Below are 19,310 nucleotides of genomic sequence, written 5' to 3'. Positions count from 1 at the left end.
CCCCAGCTCCTCGGGGTGACCTTGAACCTGAGGCAATTTCAGTTCTCCTTCCTGTGTCCCAGCAGAGCCCCTGCTTTCCCATCAGCGCTGGGTCCTCAGCACAGGTGGGACATGCCACGGGACCTCAGGAGACTGTGCTGAGGCCTCGCTGGACCTCTGCAGAAGCAGGGCCCATGGGGCTGAGGAAGGGGGTGCAGGGGTGACGTCCCTCTCTGAGTAGCACAAGGATGAGGAAAAGATGGAAAGTCGGGAAGCCGAATTCTCTGGATGCTACTCACGCCAGAACTATTGATAAAACGCAGCCTGCCAGGGAGGAAAGGCCTCTCCTGGGTCCCTCACAGCACGGCCTCCACAGAGCGGCCATTCCAGGGGAGAAACCCTGGAGATGCCTGGCCAGGTGGCTGGCGAGGGAGGTGGAGGAGGGTGTGGGCCACGCTGGGCGGAAATCACACAAGACAGTCGGCCGTCACCGGCTCCGCTGCTGCTGAACCAGAGGATCCGGCCTCCCTCCCCCGCACCCCCGGGGGCGTGCGCTTTACAGTTTGCACGCACTGGGGTTCAGGTCCGTGGTCTCTACCTGGTGGTTCCAGCAGTGAAACACTCAGGTGAGCGGGAGAGGGGCAGTGTGTTCACGAGGGAGGGGGACAGGGCTAATCAGTAGGAGACCCCGTGTGAACCTCGGCGGGCACGGGGTGGGGGTGGCTGGTGGGCTCCCTCCCTCGTGAGCCTGCTGGGCCAAGGCAGGTGAGGAGGTGGCTGATAGCTGCAGGTGGACACTGGCCTGGTCCTGGGCTCTGCCACCTGGGGGGTGGGGAGGGGTGACCACGGGGTGCCCCAGCACCAGCATGGGCCTGGGGTATGCAGAACCAGCTCGTTCTCCTTTTGTTCTTAAACCACACCTGTGCTGGACACCCGATTGTACAGGTGAAGACACCAAGGCCCCGTATAGGCCACTGAGAGCTGGGGTGAGCATGGGGCTTGCGTCCCCAGATCCTGCCCTGGCCCACGAGGGAGGGGGCGGGAGCCTCACATGGGCTCCCCAGAGCAGAACCAGTCCCAGCGATCCGCTCAATGGCTGTGTGGCCTTGAGTGAGTGACTTTCTCTCCCTGGGCCTCAGCATCCTCATTTGTAAGCAAATGTAATTATAAAAACTCTCCGAGAGTGATGTTGAGGCTCAAAACGCAATACTGCGGGCAAGGCTTATACAGTGGTGCCTGGCCTGCAGCAAGTGCTCAGTAAATCCCCCCGCTTAGTGCTCGTAGGGCTGGTGGGAGGGCTCAGCGAGGTCATTTAAGAGCTGAGCCATCAAACACGTCAGTCCCTTCCCTTGCTCCTCTGACCCAACAGGTGAGCTCTGATCTGCCTCTAAGGCCAGGGTGGCATGGGTTCCCTCTGCCTTTTTATGCTGACTTTTGTCGGAGGGGGGCGCTACTGCCCAGACGGCTAGTTCTGTGGAATAAGAGCAGCCCTGAGTGAGGTCCCGGCAGTGACCACAGCAGCCTCCCTCATCCCAGGCTGTGCAAGGTGTGTCAGCTCCAGGGTGACCGGGCTGCTGGGCCCGCTCCTGCTCCAGCCTCTCCCTCTCGGGAGTGGGGAACATCCTGGCCCAGCCTTTTTTCTTGTCCTGGGGAGATGGTTGTGAGAGAGCGAGAGAGGGAAGGAGAAAAGGCAGGACTCAGGACTGTCCCCCCTGGACCTCGGTGACTGTCAGCCACTGCAGCGGGTGACAGCAGCCGCCACCGCTCTTCTTGCTAAGTCCACACGCTGAATCCTCAGCACCCCCCAGGTCGGCGGAGCCACCACCCCTCATTTTAGGAGGCGCAGAGAAGTGGCAGGTTTGCGTACACATGGCTAGGCAGGGGTGGACGCTTATTGGCCACCCCTGGCTGTGTTTCTCTCTAGGAGGTCAGTCTCTGCCACATGGAACCAAAGCCCCCCGCTGTCGTTTGTGTGACCCCCAAGGCACACAGCTCAGTGCAGGATCTCATTGCAGCAGCGCCATCACTTGTGGAGCAAGCAGCAAACACACCAGCCCCCCGCGCCCACGGCTCCTATTCTAAGTCATTCGCTGCTGAGAGCGGCCTTGAGAGACTCGGGCCTTAGAACCAGGCACCTACCCCCCCTCCCCAGGGGACCCCTCTGAGGCTCCACATGGGGCCCCTGCCAGGAGTGGCTTCGTAAGCCATGGCTGCTGCTGCAGGTCAGGTTTTACCTGCTCCTTCCGCTAGAGGACACGGAGGTCCAGAAAGGTGAACGGCCGGCCCAGGTCAAGGTCACGGTTGCTCAGAGTGGCAGGTGCAGCCCGACCGCCACTAGCCCAGATTCGCTCCTTCCACATCCTCACATCCGGCGCTGCTCCCTGAACCCCACTGCCTGGGAGCTGCTCGGCGAGTGCCCTGGAAAACGCAGGGACCTCTGCTCCCTCTTCCCGCTCTCGTAATGTGAAGTGCGCACACACACGCGTACAGATTTAAAAAACCTTTTGTCAGCACCGAATTCATCTGAACTTACAGCAAGAATAATACTTCACTGTCCTCTTTACCTCTCTCTGCTTCTAACAATCTTACAGTTTCAAACAGCCTCCGCTTCAGAGGAAAAATAATAATGAATGACTTAAAATAACTCTGCTGAAGAAAATGAAGGTTTGCTGTGAATTGCAGAGGGAACAACTCCCTTTCAGTCCCTCTCTCTCTTCGTTTCCTGGCGGAGACTTTCAGAATCTGCAAGATCCCTGTGCATTCAATGATTCCCAGAGTCACAAAAAACTGGAGTCAATGATTTGATCTAAAAGTATATTTGCCAGGTGTCTCTCCCTGTAATTCCAAGCTGCCACCAATATCACCTTATCAAGGAAGCGGTGATGTTGTTTTCTCTCCTTTCTTACACATTGTCTGGTTCACAGGAACAACACGGCTTCCCCCCACTGGACAGCTCCCTCTGGGGCGGGTTGGAGGGTCCACGCGCTGCAGAAGCCTATTAGGGTCTTATCTCATTCACGCGTGGTCTGGATCAAGAGGAGGGAGTTGTCAGGAGAGACCAAACCGTGGCCCCAGCAGCTTCATAGGACTCCATCCCGGGGTCCCAAGAGGATGCAGCAGGTCACGGGACTTCGAAAGAAACCCTATCTACCCCATGCGGGCATAAAGGAAGCTGGGGTGACCAGAGAAACAGCTGCTGGCCCGTGCTGACCTGTGACTGTCCGGTCGTCACTAGCTGTGGTGGGTTTCATGCATTTCCTCTGTAGTCACGGCAGAGGGAACTGTGGATCATGCTCCTGGTTTGCACAAAACTTGAGAACAGTTGTCGCCAACCAAGTAGCTGATGGGAGCTCAGTGAACCAATAAAATCACCTTCCTTTTAAGTGCAATTTTGGGTCTTGCTGTGGTTGGACAGTCCCCCAAGGGCATGGACATGAACAAAGCCAGTTTGGAGGCCACTCAAGTGAACTTATTACCCAGTTCTTATTTACAAAATGCACCCAGAGCCCCGGGTCGTGCTGTGGTTGTGCTGTGAGGCCGGAGGTCAGAAAAAGGAGTGAGTTGCCGTGGATGCTGTGGGCCAGCTGGGGCCCGAGTGCTCACCCCGTAGAAGGAGGCTCCTCAAGTCCTGGACTTGCCATCTCCCCGAATGTTAACTTGGGCTGGCTCGCAAAGTGTTGAAGCACGAATTCCTCCCTGCCCCGGGGGAGGATTGTGACCCATGATGTGGGGAAGGAGCAGGAGAACCTTGCTTGGTCTAACGGAAGTCATGTTTAACCCCCGTGGATCAAAGCTGCTTCCGAATTCCCCTTCCCTCCTGCTCAAAGAGAACCAGCCCATCCTATCACCTTCTATTACCCTCTTCCACGCACGATCACATTTGACCCAATTCCCCCTTCTATCCAAAGACTCGACCCAATTCTCGAGCCTTCTCCCCCACAGTTCTGACCCAATTCTCTCATCATTTCCACAAAGACGTGACCCAATTTGCCTCCATCCTTCCCCATGCACGTGTGATGACATTCCCCCCACACCTCCCCACACTACAGACCTGACCTCATTTCCACCTTCATGCTAGTCAGGCACACCTGTTCCCTGCCCCCGCCCGATGGGCAGGCGCCAAGGCGGCCACCTCCTCGTCCCGGGGCCGTGTCACCCGTCTCTTCCAGAAAGCGACTGAAGACACAGCTTCCTTCCTACACGCAGCCTCTTCTTTCCCCAGGTGCAGTCACAGGGCTCTGACCTGCTTCTTCCGCTCTCACACCCCACACGGTCCCCCCGCTCCCCAAGGACGCTCGGGCGGTGTCACGGCTGGGGTGTCCGGCCCTCCATCACAGCCAACCTTCCCAATTAAAGTTCGCAGCGCAACCCAGAGCAGGCAATTATTGCAGCACCTGGCATGGCCAGAGGAAACGACACAGCTGTCCCTGCCTTCATCTGATACTCAGTTATTAGGTCATTTTTAAAGAAATCATTGCGTTGGCAGCATATCCGTCAGCATTTTGAATTTTCTTTAAAAAAAAAAAGTGATGTGTGATTAATTCTGGTGAAGTGCAGTGGACTGACAGTTGAGGCTAAAGTCTCTTATGGGAAGTTGTGGAAAAGAGCAGCCCCGCCGTCTGCTGAAGCCCCCTCGCCATGACAGGGGGACCCCTTAAGAGGTTATCTGAGATGACTCTCCACGGGCTCCTCGTTCTCAGCTGCTACCTAATTAAAAAGTAAATATGTTTCAATTATCACAAATGATTTTTATTTATCCACTAGGAACCAGATCAAAATCATTTATTTATTTTATAAAAGCTGCTAAGCAGTTATCAGGTGACAAGGGCATCGCGTGCTATGGATTTGGGGGACTGAGCAGGGTGACTAATCTCGGAGTGGACTTTGCAACTTCACGCTGGTTTCCGTAACTGTCCACTCGTCCTGCCTGACTGGCCTCTGCGTGTGCTAGGGACAGACCCCCCAGCTGTCCTCTCTTTTCTCCGAACTTGACCAAGTGGAGACAACAGTCAGGAGGAAACTGAGGTTAGAAAGAGTGGTTTTGAAAAAACCCAACAGAGTGAAAGGTTTTTCTTCTAAAATGAAATAACGCAGGTTAAAAGGCTTGGGATGCTATGAAGGATATTCGAAATGTGCATTATGATGATACCAATCCCTGCTAGCATCACAGTCACCACCACCACCGCTGGTTTCATCACAATTGCTTCCACTTCCACCATCGCCAGCACCTTCCTCACCCCCTAAAAGCTGGCACTCCAATTCCATTCAACCCCATCACCCCGGCTGCGGACTACGTGCATATCCTGGAACTAAAACTCCAGGTACCGACCAAAGGTCAGACATACTGACCCCACCTTCCCCACCTTCACTGATACCAACATCGCCCCCAGCTCTGGGATGCCCTCAAGCCACCACAGCTCTGATTCTGCCTTTCCCTCCTTAATTCTTTTCTCTTGCCAAGCTTTTCACTTACAAATTTATCCTCCTAAAGAATGAGAGAAAAGGAGACAAATCATGCCCTGCCTTTGGTTATTTTAATAAATTTTTTGTTTTCTTTATGAGTAAGTTAGCAGCTCAAGACCTATGGTCCATCTCTCCATCCACGCATCCACCCCCACCCCATCCCTCATTTTCTTTCCACATTTGGTTGCATTTCTGTGATTCCTTCTAACTCCTTCATCCCCCACTCTCACTTGCAACTGGCCTGCAGCTCAGAGCCTCGAGGTAATTGATGTGGGACCTTAGAGAGAGAGAACACGCTTCCCAGTGCCCTCGGGGAGAGCCCAGACCTTTCCACTTGGAAACAGCATGCCGGAGAGCAAGTAAATTATTTTATCTTTCTGTGGAAAAAAAGATTCCATCTCTTTATTCGGAGTTAAGTTTCTGCAAAGGAGGATCTCAGTATGTCTGACCTTTGGTCGGTACCTGGAGTTTTAGCTCCGGGATATGCACCTCGTCAGCAGCCGGGGCGATGCTGCTGAATGGAATTGGAGTGCCAGCTTTTAGGGGGGAGAGGGAAACACCCAGAGCTCCCCACGCAGCTGCCTTTGCTCTCTCTTTTCGGGTCACATTCCTAATCAATCCCCTCCTTTCCTTTTGTCTCTTATCAACATTTATGATTCTGATGCTGAAGTAAAATTAACCATTCATATCTGGAACCCATGGCTAGACTCTGGTCTACAGCCCGATGTCAGCCCGACGTCAGTGACTAATCTGCAAAAAATCATTGAACTTTTTGGCCTTTGTTCTTTTGTGGAGGGGGACGTGCAGGGGAATCACCGCCCTGCAGGCAATGCTGTGGGGATGGAAGGAACTGGGGTCTGCGCAGCAGCTCCAGAGCCTCTGGCCCGCGGCCGGTGTGCGTGCAAGCTCACAAGCATTTCCTGTGGATTATCCCACACTTGCCCCTGCGGTGTCTGTTCTGTTACAGCCAAAGGATGCTGCTCACTCTTGGGACTCCATGCCCCCTGACCCCCTGGCTCCTCTCGGTGGTGCTGGCCATTAGGAGACTCTGCTCAGTGAACTAAGGAGGTGTGACAAGGGCAGAGCTAGCGGCATTCTGGCATTCTCTGGGGATTTGTCTCTGCTTTGCTCTCTGCAGGACAGACAGCCCAGTGCCCCAGGTGGGGATGGTTCCCACCACTTGTCTGAAGCTTGAGAAAGGAGCTGCAGGGCTGATGCCCTGTGGAGGAGAGAGGATGGAGCTAGGGAGTCCCGAACCCCACGGACTCCCGCCTCCACAGCTGCTGGTGGAGGCTCCGGGCAAGTTACTTAATCTCTTGGCTCCTCATTTTCCTGAGCTGCCACTTGTGGATCCGGAAACAGATTCTGCACATTGTCCTGAGGACACCAGGCCCCGAAGAGGATGCTTCACAAACGTTTCTTCTCTGCCTTCGCTCTCTATCCTCTCTCTTTTTTTTTTTTTAAATATTTTTTATTTATTTGTTTATTTATTTATATTTATACAAGCACTGGGTACAGTCAGAAGCGCGGGAGGGTGAGAGAATTCACCAGAGCCCGAGCGGGGAGCAGAGCAGGCAGAAGGACCGAAGTACACTGCTGAGGGGAGCAGCGAGCGGCAGGAGAGGTCTGCGCGCCATGTGGGACCCTCCTCCTGTGGCCGGGGAGCAGCCGGGGATCAAACCGGCGCTGCAGAGGCTGCGGGCAGCTTCACAACCCAGCGCTCAACCGCTGCGCCACCGGGGAGGCCCTATCCTCTTTCTTTTTGAAGACTAACTTTTCTTTTTACTTCCTTTTTCCCCAGGTTTTGGGATTCAGATTTTGAGAAGTGCTGGCTCTTGGGGTGGCTTGTGCACCATCTGAAATTGTTAAGAGGATGGACACTAAAAAAATCCAGTAAGTGATAAAACATTTGATTGCATAAATAAGTACAGCCACACAATTATTGGGGATCATTATGAAATTGTGAAATCCAATGAAGCCCAAATAATAATAATTGTGTTGAAAGTTACACCCTCTAATTTGTTTGAAAATACTACCCTAGTTTTTATTGATGCTCAATCATGCAGTTATTAAGACGAAGACCTCCAGACTGACAATCCTAATAATGGTGATAAATCCTCCTGCCACGGAGGGCTCTCACTTTGTTTTAATTGAAGGGAAGCAATGGAAGTGTTTTCCCTCATTTGAAAAAAATCTTCCCGTTTTTTCAGGCCATCTGTCTGGCTATTAAAATCCCATCAGCTCCATTGCAAGAACGCTTACTTCCCCCACGCCTGCCATCCCAGAGGGGGCCCTCAGAGCCAACTAGTTCACCACAGCCAGCCCCTCCAAGGGGAAACACGTGCAGCCGCTCCTCCTCAGAGGCACCCCGTCTTTCCTTCCCGGCCTCTCGGTTCATGGCTGCACAGACGTGATGATTTATTTCCAGGCCCCCGTGTCCATACCCAGAAATTAGTTTATATCTTTAATAATGTGTTGATTCATTCAACTGTTTAAGAAATAACTGTCTCTTCTCAGCAGTCCGGGCTCTAACGAGACAGTGCTGGATCTTCTGCACAAACACGCTCGGGGGTGAGGTTCAAGGCTTTGAGTTAGGAGCTCGTTTTATGGGCCCAAATCCCCTGCAGTGAAGTGGCTGAGTCAGGACAAAAGGCAGGGAGGAGATAGTGACGATCCTCTGGCCCGACCCCGTTCCTAACCCTGGAGACGCTTGGGTTTGTGTCACGTGATTCCAGACCCTTCCTTCCCGCCCCCAAATCCTTGCTGTCACTACAGTCCTACAAGGCAGTCATTACAGTTATTACAAGGCTGACTTCCTCACCCCACCCCTCCACTGGGGGAGCAATCATTATTGAGAAATTTCACAGCTTCTTGCAAGCAAGTACGTCTTGGCACCAGGGGCAGATCCCTCTGCAGTGGAGAGACTCCAGGGTGGAGAAAGACACCCTCCCACCTCTGGAAGATGCAGCGCAGAGACCTAACCCTGGCCCTGTGCTTTTAGGAGGGGGCGAACCCTCCAGGTCAGGCCAGGGTGTCAGCCGGGGAGGCAGGCTCGAGACCTCTCTCTCCCAGGGTTGCCGTCCACACCACTGTCCTTTCTAGAAGGGAGCAGGGGTCAGGATGCTGCTAAGAGCCGAGTGCTGCTGAAGCTGCAGCAGAGCTCCTGGAGTCCAAGTAATTCCTGTGGATTGGCCTCTGCCCTGCCTTTCACTTGTCAACTCAGTGCCCCTTTCATCACCGAAAGAAAAAAGCTGAGGAGTAATAGGGATGGAGTGACACCAGACTCTGTCTCTTTCAAACCTGGTGATGGTTATTGGTCAGAATGGCACTCTGCAAAGAGCTCTGGGCGTTTGTGGTCTGAGGGTGCATTTAGGTGGATTAGGGATGAACATTTAACCAGCTCTAAGTGTTTCTAATGTGTGTTAAAAACTTAACACGTGCATTAAATCTGAGATCCCTTGGACAGGATTAGGGTGAGGCTAAAAAGGGTCCAGTTTAAAATGAGTGTTGGATTTGTAGCAATAGAGGGGGTGCCCGGCTTTAGCAAAAATAATGAAGGCTGCACTGGATGACTGAAGGGGGGGAGATCTTGATTTAAGACACTACAACCGTCTTTTCGGCCCCCACTCTGTGTGCAGATCCTGTACACAGATTACTTTAATTTTTATAACCCGCGGGTGATGGGCACTGCTTCCCGGGGCAGACAGGAAAGGGGTGATCTGCCAGACCCCTGCCTGCCTGGGGTCACAGCGCAAGTGGGGATTCAAACCCAGGCCCAGACCGCGCGGCTGATGCGGGATCCTGTTGTCCAGCCCATTGGGGGAAGAAACTAGGGCAGGAAGTGGTTGGGTTCCAGGGAAAATCTATGGTCCTGGCTGCTGTGGTGTGCGCTGCTGTTGTCTGGCCTGTAACTTTAGCCTGAGTCCTGCCGTGGGTTCTGGGGTGTCAGGGCTGAGGCCACAGGCAGTTGTGCCCTGCCTGCTAGTTCCCGGCTCTCAGCAAGGCCTCCTCCCGCAGCGTTTCTGGGCCTGGAAGGGGTGTTTCTCCCTAGCTGGGTGGGAGGCAGGCCCCTCTCTGATTCTGCTGTGGCTTCTCCTTGCTCCGACCAACTGTCAGGGACCCTCTGGCTACAGTGTCCCATCTGCTCCGAGAGGGCACAGCCCTGCGCCCGGGCGTCTGCCCTCTCCCTGGAAGCCTCTGCCCAGCCTGTGCGCCCTGCTCACCCTCCCCCTGCTAACCTCATTATGCCGAGCGTCTGCGGGCGGGTGTCTTCCCTCTCCTGGCCTGTCTTCTGCTCTCCAGGGCTCGAAACGCCACTGACTTAGACATGGGGCCGGGGCAGTTCCCCTCTCCTGCCTGGCTGCCCCTCACATCTGACTCCTCACCCACTCTGCCTCCGGCCGTGTCCCTGTAACCCCGGGTTGGCACGGTGGCTGCTGAGGCCCACAGGGGAGCGCGAGAGACACAATGTTCTGGAGCTGGAGGGAGGCCCTTTGAAACAGAACTTTCAGGCCAGGCTCTTGTGTTCTCCTGTGAACCCCAGCCTCAGGGGAGGGACACGCCCGAGTGTGGAGAGCAAGAGCTGAGAGGCAGCTGCTTCCCTGCGAGCCCCACACAGACCAGCTCCCCTCCCCCATCACCTGCCATTCTTTCTCCTTTCCTGTTTTGCTTCTTTCTTTCATTACATTTTTTCGCTCAGTGCCCACCATGTGCCAACGCTGCCTCAGCTCCCGCATTCTGATCAACTGGCCATGTTCCCTTTTGTGGGCCAAGTGCCCATCCTGTGCGGGGCCCTGGCCAGCCAATGGGCCATGGCAAATCTGACTCTGCCCAGACTCAGGGCCTTGGGTGACGGGGACAAGGATTTGAAAGCAGCACAAGAAAGGACAAGATCATCGAGCACGTGGGAAGTGGCCTGGGCAGCAACCCTGGCTGGCATGACCTTTGTAGCGGCGGGGATGCTGGCTTCTGCTTTGAGCAGCCCCATCCCTCCCATCACTATGTCAAACACAGCAGAGAGGCCACGACAGTGGGAACAGCCTCCTGCCTCAGTCCGCCCAGTCACACACCCTGCTGTCCAGGAGCAAATCCGGAAGAGGAAAATCCGTTCCCGGGCTGTTTCTGTACTCTCTCAACCCTGCTGCCCTTGCCTGTGACTTTGGGGGGCAGCTAGAGGGACCCAGGTTCACCCCAGGAGTGCAACTGCCTCTGTCTCCCAAAGGTGGGGATTTCATCACCCTAAAGAGGCAGCAGCAGAGCTGTGGCCCCAGCAGGCATGGCGAGGCTGGGTGTGGTGGGCTGGCCGGGCTTCTTCAGTGGCCCAGGATTTACTGCTGTCCTACTGGGTGCCAGGCTCTGTGCTGAGAGCCGGCCAGGCCTGGGGCGTGCGGGTCCTAGTCCCAGCATGGCGGCTCCCAGCTCTGCAGCCCGAGCAAGCTCTACAGTGACAAGGTGGGGAGGATCTACACTGCATGGAGAAAGGCCTTAGTTGCCTTCCTACTTTCCTTTTCCTGTGGCCACAGGAAATAGAACCAGGGCAGGCGATAACCTGGAACAAAGATTCTATTTTCCAGACTTCCTTGTAGTTAATGTGGGGTCATGTGACAAGCTTCTGCCAAAGCAAACGTGTGATACCTTCTTCAGAGCCAGGTGATGGAGCCCCTTGCACTTGTGTCTTTGTGTCCTCCACATCCTGATGCCTGGAAGGGGGAGGCAAGGGCTGGAGCTCTGGCAGTCTTGCTGGACTGTGAGGTCAAAGGCTGCACAGCCCATAAGGGAATGGTGGGCAGGGAGCTCGCAGGCACTGGCGGTGCATTAAATCTGAGGTCCCTTACGAGTGTGCAGAGCCTCAGACCTGCCTTGTATTCGTGTCTCCAGATTGGTCGAGTGGGGAGAGAGGGAATTTTCTGCCTTGCAGTCAGAGCTTATCCTTTCTGAAACAAGTGCTGAGATACTTTCCGAGTGTATGGTTCTGGAGTTGTGACATTAGGGGAGCTCCACAAGCCCTTGTTCCCTGCACTTGGCAGAATGGAGTCCCCCGAAGAAATCACACCCCAATTCCTGCCACTTGCGGCTGTGGCCCAGATGAAGGCTACAGATGGAATTAAGTCAGCCAATGTGCTGACATCAAGATAGGGAGGGGGCCTGGATAGTCCAGGTGGGCTCCATGTAATCACCAGGGCCCCTAAATATAGAGGAGGGGGCAGGAGCGTCAGGGTCAGAGGTGACAGCGTGAGAAGGCCTGTCTGACACTGCTGGCTTTGAGGGGAAGGACAGACGACTGGCCAAGGACTCTGAGCAGTCCCTCGGCACCAGAAAAGGTGAGAGCTTAGGGTCCCCCTTCCAGCCTTGAGGCACAGGACCCTGCTGAGTGTAGCCTGGAGCCAGCCCCCCACTCCTGACCCCCTGAACTGTCAGCCAGTAAGTGTGTGTTGTTTAGAGCCATCAGGTCTGTGCTGATTTGTTCCAGCAGCAACAGGAAACAAATACACCACCCTGCCTGCTGTTGGTGGACTGAGTCGTGACAGCCCACGTCAGAGGCGAGTGGCATCAGGGAGGTGGACTGCGTGTAGCCCCCAGGACAAGGCCCAACACACACGGGGCCTCAAGCCACAGCCCTGCCTCGTGCCTCTCTTTGCACCACCTGTGGCCAAAACAAAACATACTGATACGGGGTGCTCAGTAAGCCCCCCTTACTCATGGGGGATACATTCCAAGACCCCCCCAGAGGATGCCTGAAAGCACAGATCGTTCCAAACCTACTAATACTATGTTTTTCCTACATGTCCAACCGCGTGAGATAGCTTAATTTGTAAATTAGGCACACTCAGAGATTAACGATAACAAATAATAAAATAGATCCTAAATAGCAATGGACTGTCATCAAAATGATGTGACTGTGGTCATTGCCTCAAAGCCCCTTATTGAAGGGAATGATTTGGACCATGACTGTGGCTAAGGGGGGAGCTGCGGCTGGCCACGGCGTTGGCAGATCCCTGCCCTCTGAATGTATCCGGTCCTGGGAGGATCATTATCCTCATCTTAGGGGCGAGACAACAGGCTCAGCCTCCTGGTGGTAAAGGGAGAATTTAAATCTACCCACCGGGGAGCCCCCGGGCCATACTCAGAAACCTTCTCAAAGTGTGGCCCCCAGACCTGTGGTATGAACCTTACCTGGGAGCTGGGAGTAGTCTCGGCCTCCTCTGGGCTCCCTGCATCAGCACTTGTGTTTCTCGAGCTCCCCAGGGGACACAGGCAGGCATGTGTAGGTAAATAAGTTGATCAGGCTTTTTACGCCTCTAGCCTTTATGGCTATCACCTGGGGCCTTGATGGTGTTGCTGCAGGAGGATCTTGGGAGTGAGGGCGAGGGCAAGCATGCCTGATCGTGGACACCTGGAGTAGGAGTGCGGCCTGCGTAAGTGTGCACAACAGAGCCTAGAGGCCGGGGATATCAGTACGGCTACGAGAGGACAAGGGGCTTGGCTATAGGAGAGGCAAGGCCATGAGAGGACGCCAGAGAGAGCCCAGAGAAAGAGTAAAGATGGGGGGAGGGGCATGCTGGGAGGCTGGGTTGCCTGCCTGCCTCCCAACCCCACCCCCTGCCTGACCTGTGCCTGCCTGCTTGCATGCCAGCCTCCCTGCCTGGTGTGCCTGTGTGCCTGGGGTCCCTGAGAAGGCTTCAAAGCCTGAAAAATCCACCAAGGGCTCTGGGACGCTCCCTTATCCATCTACCCGAATCCATAGTGAATTTGACCTGTGCGTGCTGGCCACTCGAACATGGAAGTTTGAGAAGCGCTCCTCTAGACTCTAGTGCTCTGCCTCCTCCTTGATCTCATTTCCTCCAGACCTCATTTCCAACTTCTGCCTTGGGCCTTTCTCCTTTCTTCTACTTGGCAAACTCCTATTCATCCTCCAAAACCCACAGCAGAGGGCACTTCCTGAGGATCCTTTACCTAACCTCCCTACGTAGAGTTGCTCCCTGGTCTGGCTCTTGTACATGCTTTTATCAGAGCCTGAACTTGCAGTAATGGCTCCTGTGCACACTTCCTGGCCGGACCCCCTTCAAGCAGAGCCATGTCTTCTGTCACTCCACAAACATTTGCTAAGCAACTACCATGTGCCAGCCACTGCTCTCCCTCCAGGGACCATTAAGATATTAAGATAAACAAGATCCTGGCCTCATAGATCTTCGATTCCGGTTGGAATAGAAATAATGCACATGGTAGACAAGCAAACAGGCTCAGGGAACCTGGAGTGTGATGAGGAAGCGAGATGGTCCAGAGAGGATGGCCAGGTAGCTGGGGGGATTGGGCACTGCCCTCCCCTCCCCTGACAACTGACTTGTTTCTGTGCCCCAGGAACTAGCCTGGAGCTTGACTTCTGTCAATCTTTCAAAAACGATCACAACCGCTCTGACCACCCTCCCAGCCCAACGACCTCCCTGGAAGTTTATATCCTTCCTGAGCCTTTGCTGGGCAACTTTTGCCGACCTGAAAACTCCTGAAAGTTGCCTCTTTGCCATCACGTTTTCAAGGTAAAAAGGAAAAGTGGAGTGTCCCCTCTGGCCCACCTGCCTCCCAGCCCTCTCCCCTCCCCAGCGCTGCATCCCTGGTGCCGGCCAGCGTGTGCTTATCGAGCAAGGCACACCACACGGCCTGCACAGCGAGGCACCCTTCCCGAGCTGGGGTCTGGGTCAGAAAGTGTCAACCTCTGCAAGAGAAGCAGAGAGGGGCACACACGGGGCAAGAACCTCTGATAGCACCGCGGGACCCCGGAGATGGCCCGTAAAAGGCGGGGACGGATCAGCCTTCCACCAGCCTTCCCAGCAAGCTTGCTTGGGACGCGCTGTTGACGCCGCTCTCAGAGGCTTGGCTTTATTCGCTGTCTCTCTGAGCTGCTACACCCTGCCTGCGCTGGTGGCGTTTTGCTTACATTTTCACCCTAGAAGACAAAGATATCGCCTGTAATTTGCCATCGGCATAGAGGCGCGTTTGCAAACTCAGACGCCTACAGAGGCCAGATGAAGGCCGAGGGGCTCTGCAGCCGCTCCCCTGCTCGCTGGCTGGCTTGGGGAGCAGCGGGGACTTTGGGGAATTGCAGAGCACCCGCCACATCTCAAGGGAGATGTGCTGCCCAGCTCCTGCAGATTTTCCCAAGCAGGGATGGCCCAGGGTTACAAGAATCTGTTATTTTTTATTTATTTATTTATTTATTTGGTAACGGAAGCTCCAAACAGGGATTTTTATAGGAAAGTTTTAAATTTGTAGAACAATTTGAAGGCCACTGTCTCTTGCTGCGAGTACAACCCATAATAAGCACACTGTGATCAGGACGGCACCTGGCGTGCAGGGAGTGCACCTGCCGCGCACCTGCACCTGGCAACACAATTGCCCAGGAGCACCGCACTCAAATGTCACAACCAACTCACAGGAGACATGAATCCCCTCGGTTTACACGTGGGGCTATTGACTCAGGTGGAATTCCTTATTCAAGGTCATGCAGCTGATAAGGGATAGGGTGGGATTTGAACCTGGGCCGCCGGATGCCAGAGCTGATATGAACTCTAGACCCCGCCAGAACGTAAAGCCATTTTCCTTATAATGATGCCAGGGAACATCTGAGGTTAAATACACATCATCATCTTGGGTGCAAAGCTTTTAAAAGACATTCATCCACTCAACAAACACTAACCGAACACCTACTGCATGCCAGACGCCGGGCTTGGCCCTGAGAAATAGGTGTAGAATCATTCTATTCACATTGAAGGCTGGGAAATAGAAATTCCCCCTGTTTGCTCTGTCTCTGGGAAAGTCACTCACTGTCATGTCTGCTTAACGCCAGACAGTCCCCAGGTGCTGTGGTCTCCCGCCCTAGGTCCGCTGCCTCTTCACGTCCAGCCTCTGCACTGGGTCCTCTTCCCTCGACTCCCTGCTCTGTCCGCCTCTCCCGCCCACCTCTCCTTTACAGGGTGCCCTGAGCCATCCTTCTTAAGTGCGTGTCATTCCCTTCTCAAAATTCTCCTCTCTGGCCTCTTCACACAGTGTGAGTCCCTTCATGCTTCGGCCATTGGCTAAGGTCTCGCTGGGACTCATGCCCCCCGCTACCTCCCCTCCCGCACCTGGCTCTCCAGCAACAGTGGACCCCCGGGAGGCCCCTGCATGCCCCTGAAGCACTCTCCACCCCGCAGGTGCTTGCTGTGTCCCTGTACCCCAACTAGAGCTAAGCCGCTTGAGGGCAGGCCCGTGTCTGTTCACATGGGAAACCAGAGCCTGGGGGGGGACCTGGCACTGCGGTAATGAGCACGCTGCTGAGGAAGCAGACGGGGGGCTCCGGGGATGAGACAGGAATGGGAGCAAGCCAGAGGGGCGGGAAGGTGCTGTGCTGGAGGTGGAGGGGTGCCGGGGTGGGGGCAGGCTTGGGGGCCTCAGAGGTGTTGGGGGCAGTGACAACTTAGCTGATTCCTGCAGACAGGGAGAATGTGCTTGCAAATGGGTTCCCAAGCCAAGGCCAGGGGAGAGGGAAGGTATGTGGTCACCCCATCTCCCTTCACCAACTGTAGGGAAGGTGCTCCCCTCATACTTGGAGGCACCCCTCTGTTTTCAAAGCAGTGAGAAACGGGCAGCTCCCCCTACTATCCCTTACTCTCCCCTGCGTAAGGAGCATATTCTGACTTGAACTTCCAACTTTTGAAGACTTCATTGCGCTTGGAGGAACGATTCCAGCTCAACCTTGCTTTCAGCTCCCCAAAGAAATGTATTCATAGTTTTGGGGGTCCGGGGAAAACTGTAACTATAGTAGTTAATGTAAAGGAAGGCTGTGCACAGGTCTTGGGGTTGGAATCCCAGTTCTGCCACTTCCTGGGTGACCTTGGACAAGTTACTTAACTTCTCTGAGTCTATCAAGATGGAGATAGCGGGTATCATGGCATATAGCTTCAGAACTGGGAAGATTACAGAAGATCTAATTTCTAGAAAGCATCTAAAGCAGTGCTTAGCACAAAGGACACATTCACTGAATGGTTAATTGCCATTATTATTATTATTATTGCTTTGGTTATTTAGGTGTTAAAGTGATGCCAGAATAGTTGCTTTTCAGGGTCACCTTCTTTGCAAAGTACATTGGGGGAAGGCTGGGGAGGAGTTCGTAGCCCTAGGGAAAATTCAAGAAGCATAAAATGAGGCATGGGCAGAGACCCAGGTGTGCGGGAGGGAGTGGGGGTGAATGGCCAGCCCTCGATGCAGGGAAGGGGGAAGGAGAGCAATGGGGCAATATTGGGGTAAAGAGAGGTCTGGGGTTAGAAACGGCAGGTAAGGGGGATACTCCTGATGGGGAGGTCAGAGAGAGGCAGGCCCAAGGGTATTTACAAGTTGCATGGTGGATGGTGTCGCGAGAACAAGGTGCTGACTCGCCATACAACAAGGCCACAGCAGTGTGCACCTGGGATTGCATGCCTAATCCTTGGCATTCTTGTTAGCAGCTGGAAGACTACCCAAGGTCGAGGAAGTTCGGGGAAGAGTGAATAAATAGAGTGTCAATAAGACCAGGGGTGGCGGCTCCTTAGAGGCAAGCCAGGGCTGCCAAGTCAGTACCTGGAGGCCAGGAGATAAGTAATGAGGACCGGATTGAAAGGTAAGGCTGCTGGCCGGGCGGGGCGGGCTGGCAGCAGCTTGTCAGCTTCTGAAGCTTTGTGCAAAGCTCTGGCTCAGGAGACACCCCAGAGAGCCTCCCAGGTTGCGAGCTGCAGGGGAAACACCTGCCAGTTCTCAAATGTCTTTCAGAATGGGGTGCCCCCAGCCTGGGAGAAAAGACGGGACAAGAGGATGCTTGGGGTTTGTTTAAAAGCCCCACCCTGCTAAGCGGGGAGCTTCTGGGGGGGGGTCTCCTGTGCCAGACAGACACAGCCCCAGCCCTCAGGGGCTGACAGTCCCACGGGGGCCACAGACCATAGTCAGTGCTGGAAAACCAAAGTGTTGAAGGAAGTAAAATAGGGCAACAGGACAAGGCGACTACATTAGAGAGGGTGGCACAGGCTCCTGAAAAGGAGACATTTGAGCAGACACTTCTGCTTCATCGCCAGCCCAGGGCCAGCGCGCAGGATGTCCTCTCAGGAGGCTTGTTGTCCCGGAGGGCAGCGCAGAAGAGGGCCGACAGAGCTGATGCTCTTCTCCCCTCCCCTCTGCCCTCTCCCTTTACTCCAGGGAACTTCGTGCAAGTCACCTGCTTCCTGCAGCAACCAGCTTGGCCTCACCCCTTTCAGAGGGCCGCACCCACTCCCTCTGGCCCTTGACAACCAGCGGTTTCCAAAACGGGCCAGTCCTAACCTCCCCTGGCTCCCTGGGCCTCTCCTTCCTTCCACACGGAACACCTACGGTTCGGGGCGTCATTTCTGTCCCTTTGGATCCCGCCTTGCCGCCTCCCAGTCTCGCCCCCCTCCCCTTGCTTCCGCCTTCCAGCCACGCTGGACACACGCGGTCACTCGGGCCTGTGCTTCTGTCCACACCCTTCCGTCTGTCTGAACTCTCCTCTCTCCTTGGCTTGCTCATGCCTCTGTGTCCTTCAGAACGCAGACTTCCCCAGCATCCCTCCTCCCCAGCCTGGGCTCCCCGAATCCCTGGTTTTTCTACTTCACGCTGTGCCGCCATCACTGTCTAGGCCAGGAGCTCTGTGAGGGCAAACATGGGACCTTCACTCGGCCTGGCCGCTCACATGGCACCGGCCGTGCACGCTCGCCACAGCCGATCCACCGTCACTCTCTCCCTGGTCAAGGAAGATGCTGGTGACATCACGTTCTTCTCCCCTGCTGCTCCCTGAGGCAGGGGATGGGCACCGGCTGCATGCTAGAGGAGTCCCTTGGGTGCTCTTAGCACCCCGCATGCATTTCTTGCTGCCAGAAAGGTGGCTCATCATCTTCTTTGATTCTGAGGCACCTATTTTAAGTTTCAAGTTTTCTGAAATTAGAGTGTTTTATGATTGATGGATGTGCACACTTAATTTGCTTTCCCCTCCTCTGAAAGCTGTTTAAGTAGATAGTTCGCTTTATAATTGATGGTGTCTAGAATCGAGGGAAGACGGACCTGGGAGAATGAACAGGGCTCGCTAACTCTACCCAGGAGACGGCACTGGGATGCCGGGAGGCCGGAGCAGCTCTCCAAAGCCCCACGAGGGCTGACAAGCATTCCTTGGCCCTGGAGAGCACAGCCAACATCTCTCTACTCTCATTCCTATTTCCTGAAAGTCTGGTGGTTAGAACTGAGCTTCATTCAAATTCCAGCTCAAATCCTCCATGATCTTAAAGGATTGTAAGTCACGCCGGGATCTCTCTGAATCTGTGGGAGGTGGTGGCAGAGGTAGCAGGGGGTGAAGGCAAATGTCTCGGGTGAAGGGGGGCTGTCTTGGAAGGGGCCTGTTATGGAGGTTCTCTGCTGGGACTCACCTGGAGCACCCTTGGGGAGGGTGGGGCCCTGCTGCCCTGTCACCTCCCATCAATACCTCCTCTAAGTGTCGTTTGAATTTTGTTGATTGGAGCTGGATCCATCTCTGTCCTCCCTGCCCTGCGCTGCCATGGAAAGCTTTGAGGGCAAAGAGATCACCGCAATCAGAGCTGGGTGGGAGTGGTGGGCGGGAGAGGGGGACGCATGACGGAGAAGTAAAGAAAACTGCTCTGACCCCCATATTCTCAGGGGCAGGCATTAGCACCTCTTTTAAGTAGCTGGCGCAAATGCAGCCCAGAGAGTGGATGAACTGGCTCAAGGTCACACAGTGTAAAAGCAGATACCAGAGGTCAAAGAGCAAAGCTTTTTAAGAAGCCTGCCAAGACCCCACGCCTTTGGGCCCTAACTGCTTCTGCATCTTCCCCCACACCACCCAG

The 19,310-nt window shown here is 54.7% G+C and overlaps 1 protein-coding gene across 1 annotated transcript in view; it reads right to left on the bottom strand.

Annotated features, from left to right (window-relative positions):
- Positions 1–19,310, bottom strand: part of CACNG2 (calcium voltage-gated channel auxiliary subunit gamma 2) — a 100,937-nt gene that overhangs the window by 74,644 nt on the left and 6,983 nt on the right. The gene's annotated exons all lie outside the window — the stretch shown is intronic.

Source organism: Talpa europaea (genome assembly GCF_964194135.1).
Source record: "Talpa europaea genome assembly, chromosome: 15".
Lineage (NCBI taxonomy): Eukaryota > Metazoa > Chordata > Mammalia > Eulipotyphla > Talpidae > Talpa > Talpa europaea.
This window is presented reverse-complemented; position numbering and strand designations above follow the sequence as displayed.